The sequence below is a fragment of the Hevea brasiliensis genome, chromosome 9, assembly GCF_030052815.1.
Source record: "Hevea brasiliensis isolate MT/VB/25A 57/8 chromosome 9, ASM3005281v1, whole genome shotgun sequence".
Lineage (NCBI taxonomy): Eukaryota > Viridiplantae > Streptophyta > Magnoliopsida > Malpighiales > Euphorbiaceae > Hevea > Hevea brasiliensis.
Genome location: NC_079501.1, coordinates 59,134,148 through 59,143,803, shown reverse-complemented (window position 1 = coordinate 59,143,803; position 9,656 = coordinate 59,134,148). Strand labels below are relative to the sequence as shown.

Genomic DNA, 9,656 nt, shown 5'->3' with positions numbered 1-9,656 from the left:
ACTGCAAAAACCATCCAAAATTCCATATCGAAGACTAGATGGTCTCACTTTATATATGTCACCTTTACTTTACAACTAATCCGCAACCTCTGGTCTGATGGCAACTCTTGATGTAACTCGAGCTCATGCTAGGGTAACCGAGTCACTAACTCTAGTTACCACCCAATTGTGACCTTTTAATATTCTAACTCTAGACCCCTAACCAGGAGTTTTGAACTCCTTTGCAGATATAGAACTCTGTTCTGACATAACTGTACCAAAATAGAGGCCATCCTCAAACACCCTCATTATGAAGCACCACGGGGATGCACGCAGCTCTACACAATAATATCATGTCGGTACTATAATCTGTAGCTTACAGCACAAACATCGAGAACATTGCATAGTTACTACTGTATGTCCCACATACCAGATTTCCCGAATCTCTTATCTCTCTTGAACTCACGAATACTATACACTTACTTTGATGGGGCTATCCACTGATGACTACTAGTAGTGGTACCCTCGCTCCCATCTGAAGTAACTATATTGCCCAAAAACACCTTTATGTCTTCGTGCCTTACACCATATAAGAATGACACTTAAACCCATACTGATAAAAATATAGCATTTCTTGGAGTACGTATCCTCAAGACAGACCTCAACATGTCTGCTAACTCTATTTCACATTTCTATGTGCTCCACGAAAATCAAGACACTAACTGAGGCATTCTTATATTTCTCGAGGTATAACATAGAATCTAGAAACGAAGAATTGCAGAAAAAAGACGAAACAAATCCTATACTCCGCATGTGACAACTCTAGGTGCACACTTTCCCATGAATCTAAAGCCTAAGCTCTGAAACCACATTTTTCATGACCCAACCTATGGGCCGGACTGGCACTAGGACTTGGGCCGGCATAAAGCCTCTAAGGCCCGTAGCAAGCCTTACTGTTCCCAAACCCATGACCAGGCCCATAACTTAGGCCCAACATGCATATAAAAATAATTTAAATTAAAATATTATAATTTTATTTCGAGTCAATTTAACCCAATAATTATCAGAAACTCAAATTAGGGGAGCCATAATTTAGGCCCAACATGCATATAAAAATAATTTAAATTAAAATATTATAATTTTATTTTGGGCCAACTTAACCCAATAATTATCAGAAACTCAAATTAGGGGAGCCCAGCTCAACCCATTTACATCTTTTACAAATTGTTTAAGTATCATACAAATCTTTATTTATTAACCTCAAGAATTTAAATTAACACAATTTCTAACAGGGTCTATACTACTACTAACACATGTGAAGTTCTAGATATGAAATTTAGAAAAATAATAAAAATAATTAAATAACCGACATTAAACCTGCAAGGAAGAAAGCAGGTTGCTCTGTAAAAGAACTCTTCCTGTAGCCTGGAAAAATAGGTGAACAGGAGTGAGCGTTCGACTCAGAGAGTAAAATACTAATTTTAGCCACAATTTCTATAGCTAACTAAAGCTAATGCATCCTAAGGAATGGAATAAAACATCATCATAATTTTCATACAAATCACATTGTAGTAGTAAAAAGGCAATTTGGAGCACTCACCCACACAACACTATTCAAACAGTACATATATGGGAGCTGATCCCCTATATAGCTCTGTTAATCCAACCTCTGCCAGTGAGTATCTCTCAAAATGGATTTTCGCTTAATAAACCAAATGTAGGGTCCTAGCGAGTGTCTCTTAAGCCGTGTCTACCCCGACTTATCCATAAAGGATCAGGTCCCAGCGAGTGTCTCTCAAGCCGTGTCTACCCGTCCTGTCCATATCTAATACCATACCACACGTATGCCAACGCACGCACACTGCTCCAAATTACCACAAACAATATCCATGGCACTTCATCAATTAAGAATGCAATATAAAATGTACCTAGGGTCTAACTACATAGATACATATTTATAAGTGATGCATAGGCATGCTTGAACATATAATAATATTGAAATTATAATTAAAATTAATATTTTACTCACAGCACACTAGAGATGACTGTAGAGGTTAGGTGAAGGAAGATGGTTGACCCTGATCACCTACATAATTTTATTGTGAATTTATTAGTGCTAATGCAAATAAAAATAAATCTAAAGAGGCAATCCTAATTTATGCCGAAAATTCGACAGAGTTTTCCCTATACCTAAGACCTACCCAACCTGCAAAAAAGATTCAAATAACACTTCTAAATTCTCAATTTCTACAATCACATCTCATCAACATTATATGGCCCCTCCTAGGCTCTCCAAATCAGACAACAATCATAAACTTGAAAAATTACATTTTAGTCCATATAATTGACATTTTATAAAAATCCACTCAAACAAGCTCTAAAAATTCTAAAATTTTGCCCCGCAGTCCTTAATAAAATTATAAAGCTATCACAAAAGGAATTGAAATTTTCTGATCTCCAATGAATATTTTATTCAAGAATATTACTCAATTTCATAAGTTTCCAACAGCTAACATATTCTTAATTCAACCCAATTCAATATTCACATATTTAAACCTCCATCCTCAAGCTTCAACCAATCATATAAAATTTAAATACCATAAATCCAGATAATCTTATATGCTCAGATGCTAAAAATCTAACTAAAACCCACATATATTTTTCAAAAATATTCCACAATCACTTAAAAATCCAACAAATACCATAAAACATCTCCAAATAATTTTACTTTCATCACATATTTTTCTTAGAATTTTTCTCCCATTTTTCCTGTTCAAGAAACACTGTATTTAAGCATCGTAGACTGAGAAATAATGAAAATAATCTTACCCAAAACTTATATGTGTCTCAAAAATTCCAAAAATTTATGAGGAAACCTCTGGAAGTTGAATCATCCCTAAAGCTCGCCGGAGCCACCACCGGAACCACCACGCACGGTGGCCAGCAGCAGGCCACTCGTGACATCTTTCGGGTCTGATCATACCATAATGTTTCTCTCCTCTTCCTCAATCCATAGGTGGTCTCAGATTGTCGATCCAACAGTCAAATCGTCCTAGATCTGACAAAAAAACTTAAAAAACCCAAAACTTCTCTCCTCCATATCTCACTCAGCCGACCTCCATTTGCTGCAAAATTGGTATCAAAAGAAAGCTCTCGAAACAAGCTTTCCAACGCCACCTGAATCACCTCGATCGAACGTCGGATGAAGCCGGAATCGCACTTGGAAGTTAGACCACCTGTGCGCGCGTTTCTCTCTTTTGTCCCTCTCTTGCCGCTGCGTCTGGTGGCGCTGCCGATTAGATGTTGGTGCGCCGGCGACGTCTAAGGTGGGGGGACCTCTCGCCGGCTGGCCATAGTGGCTGAAGACTTGCCGGTCGGAAGAAAAAGGGAGGGGGAGGGAGAGTGACGGTAGAGAGAGATTTTAAGGGGGGGGGGGGGGAGTGTGGGGCTGCTGATTTTTTTTTTTTCTTTGAATTTCTGAGAATGAACCTGGACAGACATATTGTCCAGATTTATTCCTGGAAAATTTTAATTTTTAATTTTTAAGTTATTTTTTTTAGTTTTAATTTATTTATTCTAATTTTAAAAAAATTGAGTTGTTACAAAAATAATGCTCCCTATGAAAAAAAAAATCTTCCTTAATTTTAGAAGTGGGTCCCATGCGTTAGGTGAGAGAGGATTTATAAACACCGGATGCACTCAATAATTCCTATTGATTTTTGCAAATAAGATGCAATCTTGATTGTGATATATTAATATTATCAATGTTTACATGTGATTATATTATATACTTGTAAAACAAATATGTTAGAGATCTTAGTTTTGTATGAATATGGGTTAAAACTCACATATATTTGAATCCATATATTGAGTCTTATGTTTTTCTTTGATTTTAAATAAATATTTTAAAACACTGAAATTAAACTAAAATAATATTAACACATAAATAATCAAAATAATATTATAAATTTATTTATTAAAAATTTAGGGTGTTGTAATTTCACTTTCATTAAAATATAAATATAAGTTTCACAATTTTGAAAATGACCCAAGTTCCATTAGGTTAAATATTGGCTAGTTGAATTTCCTTTTATCTCATCTTAAAGTAAGTACTTCCTATAAGGATATTAGGACCAAAGTAACAAAAACAAAGGCGTTGGAGAATAGCCTTGATAGCATACTTTGCTAATGTATTGCAAATTTACAAAATCAAAAATAAAAGTAGAAACGAGGGAAGAGTGTGAGGTTGGTGTCAAAGCGAAGCTTGAGGAATGAGAGTTACAAACCTTGAATTCGATCATGCAAAACAGCCACTGATTGGTCGAGTTTTGAGCTAAAAGGTCCAAAACCCACTTCTTCTCTCTCCTCTCCTCACCAAAAACAACCATGGATCTGAGCTCTAGTGGTTAGAAAAAGAAGATGGAGCTGAAGGGATTTGGTTGCCACCTTTCTTGTCGAATTTGGCCATTGAAGGATGCCAAAAACTCGCCTTGAAGTTGTTGCCCTCGCATGCACTGCAAGAAGAAAAATGCCACATTCTTGTCACCATTGCTGGTGCTCTTTTCAGTGAACTACTAGCCAGCATCGTGTGGCCGGTGGAGGGCCTTGTTGGTTATTTGTTATTCTAGGAAAAAAGTGAACCAAGGGGAGGGGTACTAAATCAAAACTAACGGGACTCCAGGGAGTTATGGCTGTAAAACAAGATTTGTAAAAATTTTATTATTATTATTATTATTATTATTATTATTATTATTATTATAATAGTATATCCAAAATATCTGACCTAACAAATAAAATGATGGAAAATAAAACTAAAATTTTATTATTTATTTAATAATTTAATGAAAATATCATACCTTAAATTAAAAGATTAAAAATTAATAGATAATATATTTTGTAAAAATAATATTTTAAAATTTTGAAATTAAATTTTAAAAATTTGAGTTGTTACAACTATATGTAGCTTTTTTGAAACAAACACAAGAAATAATCATAAAGCTTGTGAGAGAAAATATTAATTGATTAATTAAAACCTCTGAAAATAGAAAAACAAATGAGTTTCTAGAAAGAATAGAAAAGTTTAAGCCCTACAGAAATCAGGATGTCTCACAAAAACTAGTTACAATCTGAAAGTTTACAATTAATATGGCCAGGCCGTGTGATTTGAACAAGTTACGCGGTATCGCCATGTAGCCCTTTATCTGGTCTGGCCGTGTGTATTGGATGGATATACACGGACAGGCCTTCTAATCTTACTTGACATTTGCATGCTGGATGGAGTTTTTACACCCAAGAAGAATGATTGCGGACACGGCCGTGGGACTGGAGTTGCGTACACAAGTCTTTACTTAGAATTGAATATGGTTTTGGGCTTGGGCGTAACTCACTGAATGGTCCATCATAATTGTCAAGGTATCAAAATCTTACCCATCCGCCAATTTGATGGATTGAACAAATGGGAGAGAGAAGTGAGAGTTTTGACACATTCAAAAACCTTGACCTCCCAAAAAATAATTTTTACTCCTAAATAAGACATCCATGTATTCATATTTTAAAATCTATACTGACCTTTAAAAAAGTTTCCTAGGGGAATAAAAGTGGCCTCATGCAAGAATAAGGATGAGCAAAGTTGAACTATTATTCCTTCTTAATTCATTGGAGGAACATGTTCTGCTACAGAAATAAATTAAACCCTTCAAAATATGATACCTATATGTGGCCAGAGAATTACAAGACAAATATGAGCGACCTAAGAAAACAAGAAGCATCTTAATTGGTTTCTGCTTCGATGAGCATGTTCCTATGGAAGTGGGCCATCCTGCTTCTACATCATATTGCTGTACAGATAATAAATTTTACAAGCAAAAGATACGCCTTCCTCCATCCCACGAATAAAACAATTGATCAAAAGGTGGCTAATTAAACCTTGAGTGAATTAAACTTGATCAATTGTGTCTTTCAGTGATTGGATAACTATGAAATCCTGTGGTTCATACTCAGCAATGATACTCATTCAGTTAGCTTATGGAGGATCAAATATTCTCATAAAAATTGCTCTTGACAAGGGACTTAACCAACTTGTCTTTGTAGTTTACAGGCATTTGATTGCCTGGATTCTGTTAGGCCCCTTTGCTTATGTTCTTGAAAGGTAAACGATCTTTTGTGATTACTACTTGCTAGTCTTGTTTAATGTTACTTTGTATAATTTCTTGTCAGTGATTTAGTAATGGGAGTATTGCCGTTAACATTATTTTAAGCGTATATTGCAAAGCAGGAAGCAGCGCCCTACGCTTTGGCTACCAATTATCACCAAGATTTTTGTGCTTGCTTCACTAGGAACTACTGTCCATCTTAATGTTTACTATGCTGGATTGGCATACACTTCTGCAACGGTAGCGAGTGCTATGAGTAATGTCATCCCAAGTTTGACGTTCCTCATGGCTGCTCTACTGAGGTACTAAATTAATTTGTCCGAATTCACCTTACATAAACTACTTCAGCTTCATTTGCTGTCTGATTAGAATAAATGTCTTGTTAGGATGGAGAAAGTGAAGATTAGAAGTGCTAGAGGATGGGCTAAGGTATTGGGCACCACTATTTGCATTGGTGGATCTCTCATTTTCACCTTCTGGAAAGGGGGATTTCTATATAAAAGTTTTTAGGAGAGGCCACTGATAAGCATTCATAGCAGCAAAGACCATGTCATTGTTATGGAAAGCTGGATAAAGGGTTCTGCTCTGATTCTGACCAGCAACATCGCATGGAGCGGTTGGCTAATTCTACGGTAATTAATTTTTATGTTTTATGTTATTTTTAAGCATGGCGTGCACACAACAATTAAAGGGCGCTTCATTATGGTTCAGGCTATGGTTTGCAAAGTCTACCCAGCTTGCCTATCGCTGACCACTCTGATTTGTTTTTTCGCATCAATTCAGTCTTCTTTCCTTGCCCTGTTTTTTGGAAGAAATCCTACGCTGTAGAAGTTGGAGTGGAATGTGCAACTCCTGACCATCATATATTGTGTGAGTCGTGCTCCATTATCTGTTACCATTCTCCTTCTCCTTGTGCTTAAATAAACTTTTGTTATGTAGGCAGTTGTGATCTCTGCATTATTGTACTATCTGCAGACATGGTGTATTAGCAAGGAGGGGCCAGTTTTTGCAGCAATGTTTAGTCCACTGCTCCTTATAATCGTAGGAATATTCTCAGCGATTGCTTTTGCAGAGAGACTTCTTTTGGGAAGGTGAGTAACAGTTATATGACCAACTGGAACAATTCAGGCAATATATGCTACTGTTTTAAATTTTAATTGTCTGTGACTGGGGGTACTGCATGTGGCATTTCCCAGCTTGATAGGAGCAATTTTCATAATCTTGGGCGTTTATTGTGTACTGTGGGGCAAACTTGAAGATGATACTACTACTTCGAAGGCAGAGGAAGGCAAAGCCATCGTTGATGATGGTAAACCAGTGGAAATTAACATTAATGGTTGTCCATCGGCAAATCCTGAGAAATGAAAATGGCAAGTGCTAGTTCAGTACTCATTTGATAACAGAACAGGCAACAGTGTCTAGTTTTGAGAAAACTTGAAAACACTTTTATTTAAGTGCATGGTGATGAGTTATGAGATCATTGGGAACAACAAGCTAGCTAAGCAGTGGCAGACACGGTATCCACTACTAACACGCCAATGAATTAGTTAATTGCCAAAATACGTAACCTTATTTCCAAATGGTAACCAACGTTTGGAAGGTTCATTATTATGGCCACGATGGAAAGGGGCAATCACTTTTTATTCTGCAATAAATTTCACCAGTACTCCCTAAATCACTTTTTATTCTATACTAAATTTCACCAGTACTCCCTAAGCTAACAAAATTAGAACATACAGGAGCCAAATTTTTATTGATTTATTCTTCTTTTTTGGTCTATATCAGGATTTCAACATATGATAGTATTGTATTAATTTTTTTCACCGATAACCGAGTACTTAAAAGCAAACTTTGATGCTTCTCCATGGCCGCCACGCAGCAGATTGGCTCTTGCATAACGAATTCGGTATTCTTGTCAAAGCTCGTCAGATTAAGCTAGTAGATCGCCCCCTCCTCTCCCCCAATCCCAAAATAGCCGAGGCCCTCTCTTTTCGCGAGTCTTTAAGTTGGTTCAAAGGCAATGGTTTAAACAGGGTGATTTTCGAATCGGATTTTCAACTTCTAGTTTTAGCGTCCTCCAGCAATCAGCAAGATAACTCTTATTTTGGTTCTGTAGTAGCTGATGTCTAGCGCAAACTAGTTTCCAGTTTGATCCTAGGGAATGGGTCCTGTCCCCCCCCCGAGTTCCTTTGTGATGTACTGGCTGCTGCTGATCTTTCTTAACGAAACTATCTTTATTGCATGATAATAATAATAATAATAAATAAAAGATAAAAAAAATAAAAAAAAAAATCACTATTGAGCACACTTGAAACGCTAATGCAAATTTATACATGAACCCATATGTGAACATTTGATTCTACGACTCGATATTCACCAGGAGGTTAGTTTGACCAAATTTGATCCAGACAACAATATCTTCTTCAATATAGAAAGCCAGCCAGGTTTATTACTTCAGCTGTTATGTGTAATCCAAGATCAAAGTTAATCGTCGCACAGATGCATAAAGAATTTTCAATCAATAGCCCCTTACTTTATATTGGAGTTAGATATATTCCTCTTTGCTTTCATAATGTCACTTCAAGAAGTTCTAAATATCTATCACAAACCTTTACGCCTTTCAAGTGCTTCAATTGCATTCTGAGCAGGAATTAGTTCTATCTTGGGGTAAATTTTATGAGCAGCACAAAACTATAGCATTTCTTGTCACTTTTATACCCCTGTTGTGTCAACAATTTCACTGCTCAGTTTTTTTTTAATGTTGTGTCAACAATTGGGCTTTTTTTTAAAAGATCACAACCTTAAAAAAAAAAACTGGACGCTACCCATACCATGGGTAGTGTCTAGCTAGAATGCAAGTAGGGCTGAGCAAAATTCGGTTCAACCAAAAAACCGAACTGAATCGAGTCAATTCGGTTCAATCGGTTTGGTTTTAAAATTCAATCGGTTTGGTTCGATTTTACATTATAAAAATTTCAGTTATTTCGGTTCGGTTCGGTTTTGAAGAGAAAAAAATCAATTAAACTGAACCGAATAGTAATTTATATATTCAAATCGAACTAAATCGAACCGAATCAATTTTTAAATTGATTTATTTTTATGAGAAATTTATAAATTATATTTAATTATATATATATATTAATTGTTTAATTTCATTGATTAATGGTTATTAGGTTCAAACGAAAGTCAAAATTAGACCAAATAACTTGAAAATTAAGTCTAAATTAAAAAAATCAATCAAAAATTAAAACCGATCGGTTTAAATTGAACCGAACCAAAATAGAGCGGTTCGGTTGGATTCAGTTTTTCACCCATTTCAGTTCGGTTTGGTTTCTAAAATTTAAAATTCGATTTTTATAATTTAATTCAATTTGGTTCGGTTCGAACCGAATGCTCACCCCTAAATGCAAGTAGTTGAACTCTACTTTGGCTAATGACCAGCTTTATGGTTGCATGATAGGAGACTTAGACGCTATTAAGGCAAGCACATAGCAAGTTGGCACTGCAAAATTCTTTGATTCCATT

At 35.8% G+C, this 9,656-nt stretch overlaps 1 pseudogene; it reads left to right on the top strand.

Annotated features, from left to right (window-relative positions):
* The first annotated feature begins 5,954 nt into the window (after nt 1–5,954).
* On the top strand, nt 5,955–7,521 carry LOC110670319 (WAT1-related protein At1g43650-like; annotated as a pseudogene).
* The last annotated feature ends 2,135 nt before the right edge of the window (nt 7,522–9,656 follow it).